The 12,340-nt window shown below is 41.5% G+C and overlaps 1 protein-coding gene across 1 annotated transcript in view; it reads left to right on the top strand.

Annotated features, from left to right (window-relative positions):
- The window catches only part of sema6bb (sema domain, transmembrane domain (TM), and cytoplasmic domain, (semaphorin) 6Bb), a 178,629-nt gene that overhangs the window by 36,244 nt on the left and 130,045 nt on the right, over window positions 1-12,340 (top strand). Inside the window, exon 2 of the mRNA XM_079574459.1 lies at window positions 8,769-8,822. The gene's annotated coding sequence lies outside the window, so the exon portion shown is untranslated. The remainder of the gene's footprint in view (window positions 1-8,768; window positions 8,823-12,340) is intronic.

Genomic DNA, 12,340 nt, shown 5'->3' on the forward strand with positions numbered 1-12,340 from the left:
GAGACAATGTTTATAAATCAGCACAAGCTCTTGGAAAGCCGACCCTTTTCTGCTTCAAGCTCTATTTTTAAACAAGGTCAAAGTGTTACAAGTCAGCAAAAACTCCCAAAAGTTTGAGGGAACATTTACAAGCAGACTGGCATCCTGCGGCATCCCAAAGGAGCGTTCACAGCTAGCTGATGGCCCCTAGCTCCTAGCATCACTTTTTTTTTTTTCTTCCTTTTTTCGGTGCTGTTTGTCACACCTTAAGACCTCAATCTCGTCCGTTCTCCGTATATTCCATGACCCTGTATGACTGCAGCTCCACAAAGGCCTATAATGGAAACTGGGGGCAGGTTTGGAGCTGCGGTCTGTCATCCTGATGGAATATTGGATAAACAGAGGTCAAAGATCATGTTTACGCAGCCAATTCTCCATTTCCGTTGTGTCGTGTCACGGCGGGAGATATATGGCGTCGAGGATAACTTCCCATCACTCTTTTTTTTTAAAGATGCTGTCAGTCACGACACCACGCCCCGTGTATCTACATCTCACTTACAAAGGCAACAAACACGCACGAGACAGGCTAATTTGTCATCTGCTAACTACTCCAGAGCAGAAAAGAGGCACACTGAGCTTGCGACGGCATTAGCATTTAAATTGAGAAGCCACCAAATTACAGTTTTTCTTGAACGCATCTTTAGCGCTGCTGCCGCTAATCATGTCTTCCCTGTAAAATGATAACGTCCCGCCGTGATTGATCTCTGCGTCGTCAAATGTGATGCCCCGAAATGAATTTGGCTCTCTTCCTTGTATCTTGAAATACCGTAGCGCTGCTGGCCATTGTCTGTGGTCTATAGTGGTGGTGTTTTGGCACAAGACTTTGTTTGGATTTGGACTTGGCCTCAGAGGCGAATGCTAAAAATGTACCGGTGGTTTGAGGCAGACTCTTGCTCAAAACCCACAGAGGGGAGTTTGAAGGTGGAGGAGTTACTTTTTGTAACAGTGCTGCAATCTTTGAGTCGAGTGAGCTCAGCACTGCAGATTACTGAGGATATCTCTGAGTTTTTGACTTTGTAATCCGTTTAAGACGGCTTTAATCTCCCTCTGTGCGTGGAAAGTGTGTGGTCATTCCCTTGGCTGATGAACAGGGGTGACCTTTCATTTAATTAAATAAATCTTTAGAGAAAGAGCCAGTATAGAATCTGCACTTATTTATGTAAAAGTTGTTTTTATTGTATTGACCATTTTTCTTTCGTATTAAAGGTTAAAGAAGAAGTAAGTAATACCTTAATAAATCCTTTTCGTTGTCCATCTGTGGGTAATACAAGTGTTGATGGGATGATTGGGGGGTCTTTCATCTCCCCCTGGTGTCTCTGGCCAGAAAACCACCCTTGCAACTTTCCCTGCACCGGGTTGGAGGCACAATACACACTAATAGAGTTCGGGAAATTCCACAGTTACCATGGAGATCCGCCATATTTGCAGCTGTTAGCATACATTTCCATTGACTAGCATAAGCTAAAAAACAGTATAAAAAGTGGAGAAAATAGCCGTGGAACATTTCCGTTAGCTGCCGAGTTACTGCTGGTAAATTCATCTAACACACTGTGGTGTCCAAGTGTTTTAATGTGAACAATAACTCCGGTATTTTAACTTTTAAAATCTCCATTAGTTTACAATTGCTGCTAATCCCATAATGCTTAGCGATAAGCATTATGCTATAGAATCACAAAGAAGAAGCTAACAGGCTAACGGGCAAAGCTAGCTGTGGGCTAGCACCACTTAAACAGTATTTAGAGCCAAGGTTGAGTGAAAAAAATGATCTCCATTGTGTATTTGGATGTACAATATCCCTCTCTCCCTTTGTCTTTACTGCCAGTGTAGTATTTACTCTCACGGACAATTAATGAGTAAAAAAACTGCAACATGCCACAACACCTGTAGTGGCGCTTATGGCCTCTGGGACATTATTTCTACTTTAAGTTAATGTGTACTTTATAGCCCATACATGTTATATAACTGCCTTTTATCATGACATTATTTTATGAATTATTATGATACAAAAAATACCAAGGCTTTTGGAAGTTGTAAAACATTTGACTGACTTTGCCCATTGGAAAGCATGACACTGAGTGGAGGGCTGTTATTACCTCAACATTTAGGCAAATGCTTCTAATTACTTCATTACAAGCATGCATAAACTCAAGTCAAGTTTCTTTCTTTGGCAAAATCAGACGAAAAGGGCATTGTAGAAGCTGCAGTGTGCTTGTCCTCGTCTTTGTTTATCTGCCTGACAACACGCTGATGGAGAGTCATTTTTACTGAGAGAGACAAGCAGCTTCTCTACACGAGCAAAGCAAACTTGGCGGGGAAAAGTTTCTTGCAGACCCCTGCTACTGCTCACTGAGCTATTCCCTTTTTCCCCAGCTCAAGAAGAGAGCTTCAGGCACAACAAGCAAGACGAAACTTTGATCTGAAGATGAGGGCTACCAACCCTTTCTGCTTCACTCTCCCCCGTCTATCCCTGCCTCTCCAGTAAAACCTCCCAAAACCAACACCCCTTTTCCCCCCACTGTTCTGCCTTCTTTTCCTGTTGCTTTTATGCTTCTCTCCATCACCCTCTCTCCCTCTGTCTGTCGTGCAGTGATTGCGTCCTGAGTAAACAGGGCTTGTTGCATGCCTTGTTGTTGGTGCACTGCCAATGAGATGGTGCACCCCGTTGACGCGCCGCAAAGAATTTGTCAGGTGTGAAGAGCGGGTGTGTGACAGGTGGGATCTTAGCTGGAAACGTGCAAGATTTTGGATCCTGTGATGAAATACAAACATGTTATTTGTTACATTTCAAGACTTCAAGAAGAACAATTCAAGACTTCAAGGAGAACAATTCAAGACTTCAAGGAAAACAATCAAGCTAGCTGCTTGATCATAATTACTTTGGGGAATTATCTCTTTTTTCCCCGTCATTTTGCTAATAGATTTGATTAGTATTTCCAAATTCAACCAGCCACAAGAGGCCAGCTGGCACAAATTTGACAGATGAGACAAAACATTGTAACCTCCATGCCCAAAAACAGTGGTAGGTGCACTCCCGCTTTATTTTCCAAGTTAAAACCATGCCTTTGATTGTACCTTTCCTAAAGCTACAATTAAGAGACACTTTGTTTAATTTCACCCGACCGTGATCATGATGCAGTGCTTAATTTGTCGATACATTCTGTTTGTTGGGAGTAAAAACCAAACCGTGGGTGGCAGAGCAGACTGATTCTGTGCGTCTCAATGACGAGACAAAGTGTCAAACTACTAAATGGAAATGTCATTTGTCCAAATTAGAAATGACTGGAGGCTAGGGCTGGAATAATGACTTCATAATTGTATGGAGCCGCATTGACAAACACTATTACAATGTCTGTCGTCCTCAGTGAACGGAGACACTCCATATCTCCTTCTGTAGATTAACTCTACAGTGACCTGAGCAGAAAGAAATCAATATTTAATGCAGCACTTGTGTTAGTGCTTATATACTGTACATAAAGCATGAAGCATCTTCTCAGGGTAATAGTGGATGGTAATGCACAGTGCACTCACTTTGTAAGGGCTGTACTGAACCATGTGTGTTTAGTTGGTCAATGTTGAGATTTTTTTAAATCTAGTTGTACCCCTTAAAGCAGAACTAAGTAACTCATGCCCCTAGAGGCCATAAGCACCACTGCAGTTGTCGTAGCATGTTGCGTTTTTTTACTCATTAATTGTCCGTGACAGTAAATACTACACTGACAGAAAAGACAAAGGGAGAGAAGGATATTGTACATCCAATTACACAATTGAGATACTTTTTTCCACTCAAACTTGACTGCCAATACTGTTTAAGTGGCGCTAGCTCGCAGTTAGCTTTGCCTGTTAGCCATTAGGGGGAGATGAAAGACCCCCAATCATCCCATTAACACTTGTACTACACCCAGAGGAACTACGAAAATAATTTAAGTTAAACAAGTTACTTAGTTCTTCTGTAACATCGTAGTTTTAGTGATAGAGTACAAAAGAAGGCTGAACTCACCCTAGATAGAGTAGATTTTACATACATTTTATTTGCCCCTTCAAACTGTCTGTAGTTGACATTATTTTGAAGAAAAAAATAAAATAATCGTATTCTTACTAATATTTAAAAGCTACCCATGCAACGTCCCTCATAACCTCATTTCAAAAGCTGAAACTTGTGTGATTAAGGATTCTGTGTATTCTGTCCACTCACTGTTCAAAAACTCGACCTGTTCACTCGGGGCACAAGAGAAGCACAGCAGGATTTTTCACTTTTCAATTATTTACCTCACGTACGCAGCGGTTGTTCAGACACCCAAAGGTGCCATAGAAAGGGGCCGTGCTCCTCCATCTATTTCTCCCGTGTTCGCGCTGGCAGACAGACTGACTGACACATGGAAACACAGACAAACTGACAGATAAATGCTGAGGGAGATGAAAAATTGTTTAAAACGACAGGGGCAAGAGTCGAGGCTTCTACAACGAGGTGAAGCGCCTGAAGACTGATGTAACAGACAATTTTTTAATACATTGAGACAAGAGTTTGACAAAAGACGACTGTCTACATGAAGTCTCTGTCAAATGTTTTATTCATTTGTGTGATGAATGCTATTGTTCAGAGTTGCCTGAGGTTCAACTTCATCTTTAAGAATATAATATAATGAGTGCTAGAACTACAAGTCCCACAATGACTCAGAGCTTCTGCCCGTTCTGCAATAATATACTACCACAATGAACAACAGTAATAATAATACACTATTACCACAATAAGGAGGGGAAAAATTAGGGGGGTCTCGGTTTTCGTATTGGTTCAAATCTTCATACAAAAGGAAGACTGTAATATGCCAGTTCTCTACAAAATCAACGAAGCACATAACTTGCTTCGTACATCATTATCCAAAGGAGAACATTGTGGTTTGCAAACTTCTCAAGTTGGTTGCAAACTGTGTACAGTGTTTTTTGACGGGAGCGTTACAAATCATAAGTGTTTGAACTTTTTAGCTGAGGAGGGAGTTGCGAGTGTGTCCAGAGAAGTGCCGATGCAGCAGATGTTGTTGGCTAAGTCGACCTGGTTGGGGCTCTGAGCAGACAGCCAGCAGCAGGTGATGTGACAGGTGAGCTAGTTAATATGACAGAGTAGGGTGGTGCGAGGTTGCGGCCCGCCAACGGGACCCTCTGCACGGGCTTATTGATGCCCGGAGAAGTTACTCGATGGCAATTTGATGTGAAAAGACCAAGTGACATATTGGAACAGATAGGTATTCATTAAGTAGGAGCAGCAGCAAAGGTTTGAGATATTCTGGCCTCCGCACTTAAGAATAATGGGAGAGGCAACAAAGGGTCTATTGAGAAGTGACGGCGACAGATAAAATGCCACAATCTAAAAATGTTTTACTGAATGTACTTCATGGATTTGACTGATTTTGTCTCTATTTGGACAAACATGTTTTTCAGGTACTCTTCGTTGCGCTACATTGATAGTCTACAACTTTTTTTTACCCAGTGAGCTTCCATTTCCAGCTCATCATTATCAAACCAATGACCAACAGCAGTTTTCAGCAACCTACCAGTTAAAATCAATCAAACCCAATAGTCTAGTAATGTGTTATTTATCATAACAACTTAAATGATTATTGACTTAACAAAATATTTCCTCATCTAGTCCTTTTTTGGGGTCGAGCGCCATCAGGGCTGGCGAAGGGGCTCCTATAATTTTGTCTTGTTTTTGTTCAAAGTTTTCCGTCCCTCGTCAAAATGTGGGGTGGAAGTCTTTTCCACTCCGACCACAAACGGACCGTCTGCGCTGATCCCTCTGTTGGAGTTATTGGCAGGACACAAGCATTTTTTTTTTTTTTTTCACAAAGAGCTGTTATTGTATTTGAGAGATGGTTTTGGCTCGTATACCTCCTCCATTTTGGACCACTTTACGACGATCAGGCCTGTCAAACTGTGTCATTTTATTAGCGATAGGGAAAGTAAACATATTTGGTTTGTCATTTCCAACATGTCAAAGAGTTTATTTCCACCGCAAATTAGTCCGGCTACAATAAAGAGGATTTCATGGAAACAGAGCGCTTGGGCATAATGTACCTGAAACAAGTAAACTGTGGCTGCTGCACTTCGCCATGGAAACTATCGTATTTGCCAACATTGTGGACATTTAATCACGTACATTTCCCTGCCAGATATACTGTTTATTATTGTGGAATATAGCAAGTCATTATTTATAGATTCATGGTTGGTTGTCATTGGACCCAGCTGTATCTGTTTTTTCAGCTTCAGAAGAAATATCTGGCTGACATATTTTGTGTATGAGATTTTTGTTGTTGCTGATTTCATAGCTATTTGACAAACTTGTACACTGCATAAAGTAAGTGGATTAAATCGATATCATGCCGTACACGTGTGGCGCCTGCAGCCAATGTACAGTATTTCTCTTTTATGTCCCGTGTCATGCATCAAATATTTTCCGTAATCTTATCCCAATTGGTTTGTATTTCACCAAGGCTCCTCTGCTTTTATCTTGGGTGATTTCGGAGATGACACGTGGTGTATTTTATGACTCGTGCACAAAAGACACTTCAGTCTCTCCTTTGTTTCGACCTACAAACCGCTGCATTCCCGAATCCTCTGACAAGTGGGTGTGTTTATACCTGGTAGGCTTGACTCATTTCTCCTTCCATTGTGTCATTTCAAAAAAAAAAAAAAAAAAAAATCCACCGAAATGGTTTTGGTAGTGTCATTCGAACCGCGTTAGATGCTGTAGCTTTGGGGCAGGTGTAGTTTAGCTCGCCAGAACAAAGTCGGGTCTAAGCCTGCTGTAACTCGATCTGACCTCCAATGATTCCCAGGCTTTGGCGGGGGGTCAGGCGCACAAGCCGTCTGACAATCAGAGGGGCTGTTCCCGCACTATTGGCTGAAGAAGGGGAACTTGATCCCCTTACAGTGGTGTGAGGGTGTGTGAGTGTGACAGGGGCACCGGCCGGAGTTAAGTGTGTTCACTATCGATCACTATTTGATCTCAGCCAGTCGCCCTACTCCTGTTTCTCCCCAAAGGCTCCACGTTGACCTTCTTCGACTGTCTGCCCCTCACGACACACTGTAAAACTCAGCTGTGTGTTTTCGCGACAATAACGTAGACTAGCCACAGCCTTATGACCATCTGTATATTATTCCCGCCTGTGCATACTGCTGCTGTGCCCTTGGGCAAGACAACTGACCCACTAATGGTCTAATGTGTTAATGGGTGAGTGGTTACTTAATGTAAACTTGGAAGTACAAATGTGCTTTATAAATATGAACCCTCAAAATCAACATTTCAAAATGCTTTGCCTGTTCTACATAAGTCTTTGCATTGCTGTGAAATGCAAACTTCATTATGGAAGAAACTTAAACATTGAACTAAACCAGTGGTTCTCAAACTCTGGCATGCGCGCCAATGGAGGCACTCTTGGTTCTTCTTCGGATCATCTGCAGTTCTCGTGTATTTTCTTTTGAGGTACAATTTCAACAATGATTTAGTCCTACATTAAGGCAACTTGAAACTCATCCTGGATTAGTCTTTGTTTACACCCAGTTTAGTCATGGTTTAGTCCAGAGTTGAGCTTACTGTAGTTCCATTTTAGATCTGATTTAGTCTTGGTTGTACCGTACGTAAATATTTAAAGCACTTCTTGTTGAAAGTCCGAGAACCACTGAATGAACAAAGCGTCGCAGCAGAATTCTTCATGAGATTTTAGAGTGTACGCATGTGCCATTAGCCTAGATGGAGATGGTGTGAGATGATGAAAAAACAAAAGGGGATCTGCAAAGGCTAGGAGAATAAAAGAGTAGATTTAGCTTTGGGCAGTCGTCAGGAGACGAGTGGAGTGGCTGAAAAGGTCCATTTGGGTGTGGTGAGGGGCTGCGGTCTGATGATGGATGGTGAATAGACGGGACTTGCTCAGATCAGGGGTATATGGTTAAACAGCCTCCCGGGCACGTTTCTCGCTCCGACACTTTCACATGGTTTTGATCAAATCTGTGCCAAGTATCCATTAGCTGTCTCCCGTGTCAGAGCCGTTAGAGGGGCTGTGGGCAGAATTTAAATGAGTCACCACTATTGTTAGAAGCATTATGTCTTCATACAGGATATGTATAGATGTTGCATTGAATTTGTACAAAAGCTGACTCAAACTGAATAACAATACCTACCTCTTCTTTAACATTAAAGGGAACACATCAAAATCCTTCATCAAAATTACCTGGAGTAATTTTTTTGCTTAATTCTACAAAGCGACGGCTTCTGTTATTCCTGGATTTTGTTTTGCTATTGATTTGTTAGCATGCCGTTGGGTAAAAGTGTTGGCTTGTATATTGTTTATGTTGCTTATGTGGTTAATTCCCACAGCTGCTTGTGGTGGGTGCTCCAAAAACATAAAAGGGTGCGAAGAGATGCTCATTTAGTATCTCTTTCATCCATATTCACTCATTATACATAACTATGCATGATATGACCACTTTAAAAATGAACTTTACTCTATACAACTTTTGTTCTACTTAAATACGGTGTCAAAACTTTTAAACTTGTATTAGAAATATGATTTTTGACAAATAATAATAATGCTATGTTTACTACACTGGCAAAGTAGCGCCTCAATCATCACAGTTGAATCTGCTGTGTTCATTTCAAAAACATGTTTTTCTATGACTCAGAGCTGTTTAATTCTTTAAACTAAACTTGCCCTTGTGCTCGTTTTTTTGTCTTTCAGATCACAGATTGTCTTCAGTGCAGGCATGACCCGTTTCTAAGGGCTCAAGCTGAGGTAAGGACTCTGACTTTCACTTTTTACTTGACCACAACAAATCGACTGACCTCGTGTTAAGTCCAAACTGCGTGACCCGCCTCTCTCTCAAATCTTTTATCAGCGTACAATTTTTTTTCTTTGCTAGTTTCTTCCTTTTTTCTCTCTCTCCTGACCTGATCCTTTTCTGCACCGGCCCCCTCCTGCTCCACAACTGTTAAGTCATGCTTTATAGTTCTATTTCCTGGCCGCTGTAATAGAATTGCTCCTTCCTACATGGACAACAGTTTCCAGGGTAACGGAGACGGGGAGCCAAGGCCAGAGAGCGCGCTGTGGTGTAGTCAGTTTTATCACTGCTCTGCTTCGGCCCATTCCTTTGGTCCAACCATCATAGTCCGTGTCGCCACAGTGTGACGTCCCACAATAAAGTGTATTGAAGCATCTGAAGGCTTTTGACGCATGCAAGCCAGTCCCCGAGCCAAAAGACAAGCACACCAGAGGTACAGCATCTGGTGCAACGTCAGAGTTAGGTCGGCTCTCTCAGTGTATACTTTTGTTGTCTTCATTTCCTTGTTGCCCATTAGTCTTTACCCAAATAGAGAGATTCTTCCTGGGCAGCTCAGATATACAAAACACTTCAACAGTTCTTGACAGCAGTAGATTCACATCCAATTCAAAAATAGAGATAAGGCACAAGAAAAAGTGCATAACAATCACCATGGCTACACTAAAGTGCACATGACCCGTTCTAATCCTGTTGTAGTTATGACTTAGTTTGATGGATGCTATTTGTGGAAAGTTTTAATCATAGTTTTACTTCAGCGAAGAAGCAATTTAATGAAAACATTTTTTTTAATAGAAATTTGAAAGCCATATACTATATTTTTTTCTGAAAGTGGAACTAAATGAGTTCTCCTTTAGTATGTTGTAAACACTGTGCATCTACATAAAGCATTTGTAGCAATTTCATGAACTTGAAGCAGGCTAATTGGGATGCTAATTATTTGTTAGGAAGGTTAGGAATGACTTTGGACTAATATTTTAATTTAGCAGATTCCTCTTTCATTGTTTATTATAAAGAAATCAGGTATAGGTTCTTTAGCTCCATAGAATTCTGACCCACTCATTTCCCATTGGTATAACATGGTCTAACACCAACAGTTTAAATGTTTACCTCCAAAAAGAAAGTGAAATAATAAAGATAGACAAAAAAAAAATTATATGCATGAATGCAGAATAATTTCATTTTTGAGATTGCTTGCATACTCGTCTAAATTTCTTATTCCTAGAATAAACGCTATGTGAATGCTGTAAGAAGGTTGTATAATTACTAACAATCTAAAAATAATTGAATGTGAGGTATGCTATGCCAATTAGGATGCCACTATTGCTGTGATAAAGATGCAGTGGAGAACGAAAAAAAGTCCAGAGTAAAAGCTTTTTTCTTGTTGAATTAGAGTGTTACTCTCACAAATGACCCCAGGTAAATATAAAAACTTGAACTATTAGCATTTCTCCACACTAAACGTCTCCACCACATTGCAGTCCAAACTAACACGCAAATCACTGCACACCACAGGGAAAAGCGGAAAGTCAAAGGAAGATTGCATTTTGCTGCTTCAGAGTGAGATACACGGCATTAAGTTAGAGGCCAAGCAGGTGACATATTGTCCATTGTCACCGGGCACCTGTCGGGCATTTGTACGATGATAGTGGGGGCTGCGATGACTCTGGGCTGCCCAGTGACATTTTCCTGGTCCCTCCATCTCTTCTGTTATCGCCTCTGCAGTCATCCTCCTCTGGTGCAGTTTCAGGCAATGCAGTGCTGGGCATTTTGTCAATGTATAATGACTGTGGTTGACGGATATAAAATAAAGACTCGTATGATAATGGGTCATCATTTTGTTTTTGAGAAATGAAACTTATATGAACAAATCTGTAATAGAACATGCACTGTATTTATTTTTGTTCTCCGATAACAAGCAACTGCACCCCATGGTTTTCATGTGGTTCTTTTGATCTTCTCTTGCGGCTCTTCGGCTCTACAGTGATAGGTGGTCTGATGACGTTCTGGTTTAGTCCTGTCTAGTGCATTGGTCAATCCTCGTTTAGGCCTGAAAAACCCTGAATAATCCCTCACATTTACTGGAAACATCCAAATGAAAACAAATGAGAATTTGATCTTTTCATGGGGGGAAAAAACACTCCTTGGATATAAAAGGTTGCAGGCTCCTGTACTAAAAGAGGTTTTAGGTACTGTATCATGGAGTCATATTATGTTCAGCAAAGTCAATGTAAATCACAGTATCTACTGTTAAAAACAAACAATTACAACTCAGTAAAGTGAGTCTGCGCCAACTTTCTGTCATCCTCTGATCCCTCACTCCTGTAATGTCCAAATATATAGCACATACATGATGCAGTGATAGTCACAGAAATGCAGGGCAGCCACCTTTGTGGAGCCAGTGGAGTGGACCCCTGCTGCACGGTAATGTCATCGAGTTTCTATAAAGAGGACAGTCCCAGGAGCTGCTCTGAGCCAGGCCTGGACACAGGACCTTGTTTGCACCAGATGAGTGGGGGGTAAAGTTTGGTGGTGTAGTGGCGTGTGTGGGGCAACAGGAGAGGGGCAGTGGGCTATATTTAGGGTGACCTGAGCGGGCCAGTCTACAGAAACAGGTGCGGCTGCTGGTCATTATGGAAGAACACAAGAGCCCGTAGAGATAATAATACCTTCAGCTCTACCTCACTCTCTATATTTAGCCTCCATTTGAGACCAGCACCAGATCAGAGCTGTGTGTGGCTTTGTACCAGTGTGTACAGTGGTCTAGCAATGTGTGACAGAGCATTGGGCAGGAGCAGAAGTGTCTTTAGGGAGACTGGCATCTTTTTGTAGAAGACACACTAAGCCGGTACTGATATCTGCAGAAAGTTTGGCCAATCAGAGGTACTCCTGACCTGCAGACTTAACAGTCAAGCCACTCACTTTTGCTGTGCATGAGAGACCTGTCTTTAACTCTGTCCAGGGAATAGTTTGACAAAGACTCCTTATCGACTTAAATGAGGGAAAGATTGAGCTTTTTCCTTGTGTTTCTAACTGTGTCTCATCTGTCAGTAAAATGAATGAGTTGCTACCATTGTAAGTACACCAGGTACTTCATCATGCTGTAGCCCTCTCTGCCTGTTTGTGATGGTTTATTCCCTCAGGGAGTCACTGAAAAACAAGAACTAGTTAAAGTTTGGGGACAGCTCAACCTTGGCTGCTCATTGGCACATCTGCTGTGTCACTCTGAACTGAATAAAATGCTGTGGTTTTAACTTTTAAACCAAACATGCTGCCGTTGATAATATGTCGTTTCTTATGGCTTTGCACCTGTTGGCTCACACTGATTCATTTGCATGGATAATATTCATCTACCGCATTCGATTTGGCTCTCAGCTTCTGATTTGCATTTTAAAATACGGTCTGTAAAATACAGACCAAAAACATTCAGCTAAGCTCCACTAACTCTGCTTTGAGGATCAACTTAAATGGGTGA

Source organism: Gobius niger, assembly GCF_951799975.1.
Source record: "Gobius niger genome assembly, chromosome: 17".
In the NCBI taxonomy this organism is placed as follows: Eukaryota; Metazoa; Chordata; class Actinopteri; order Gobiiformes; family Gobiidae; genus Gobius; species Gobius niger.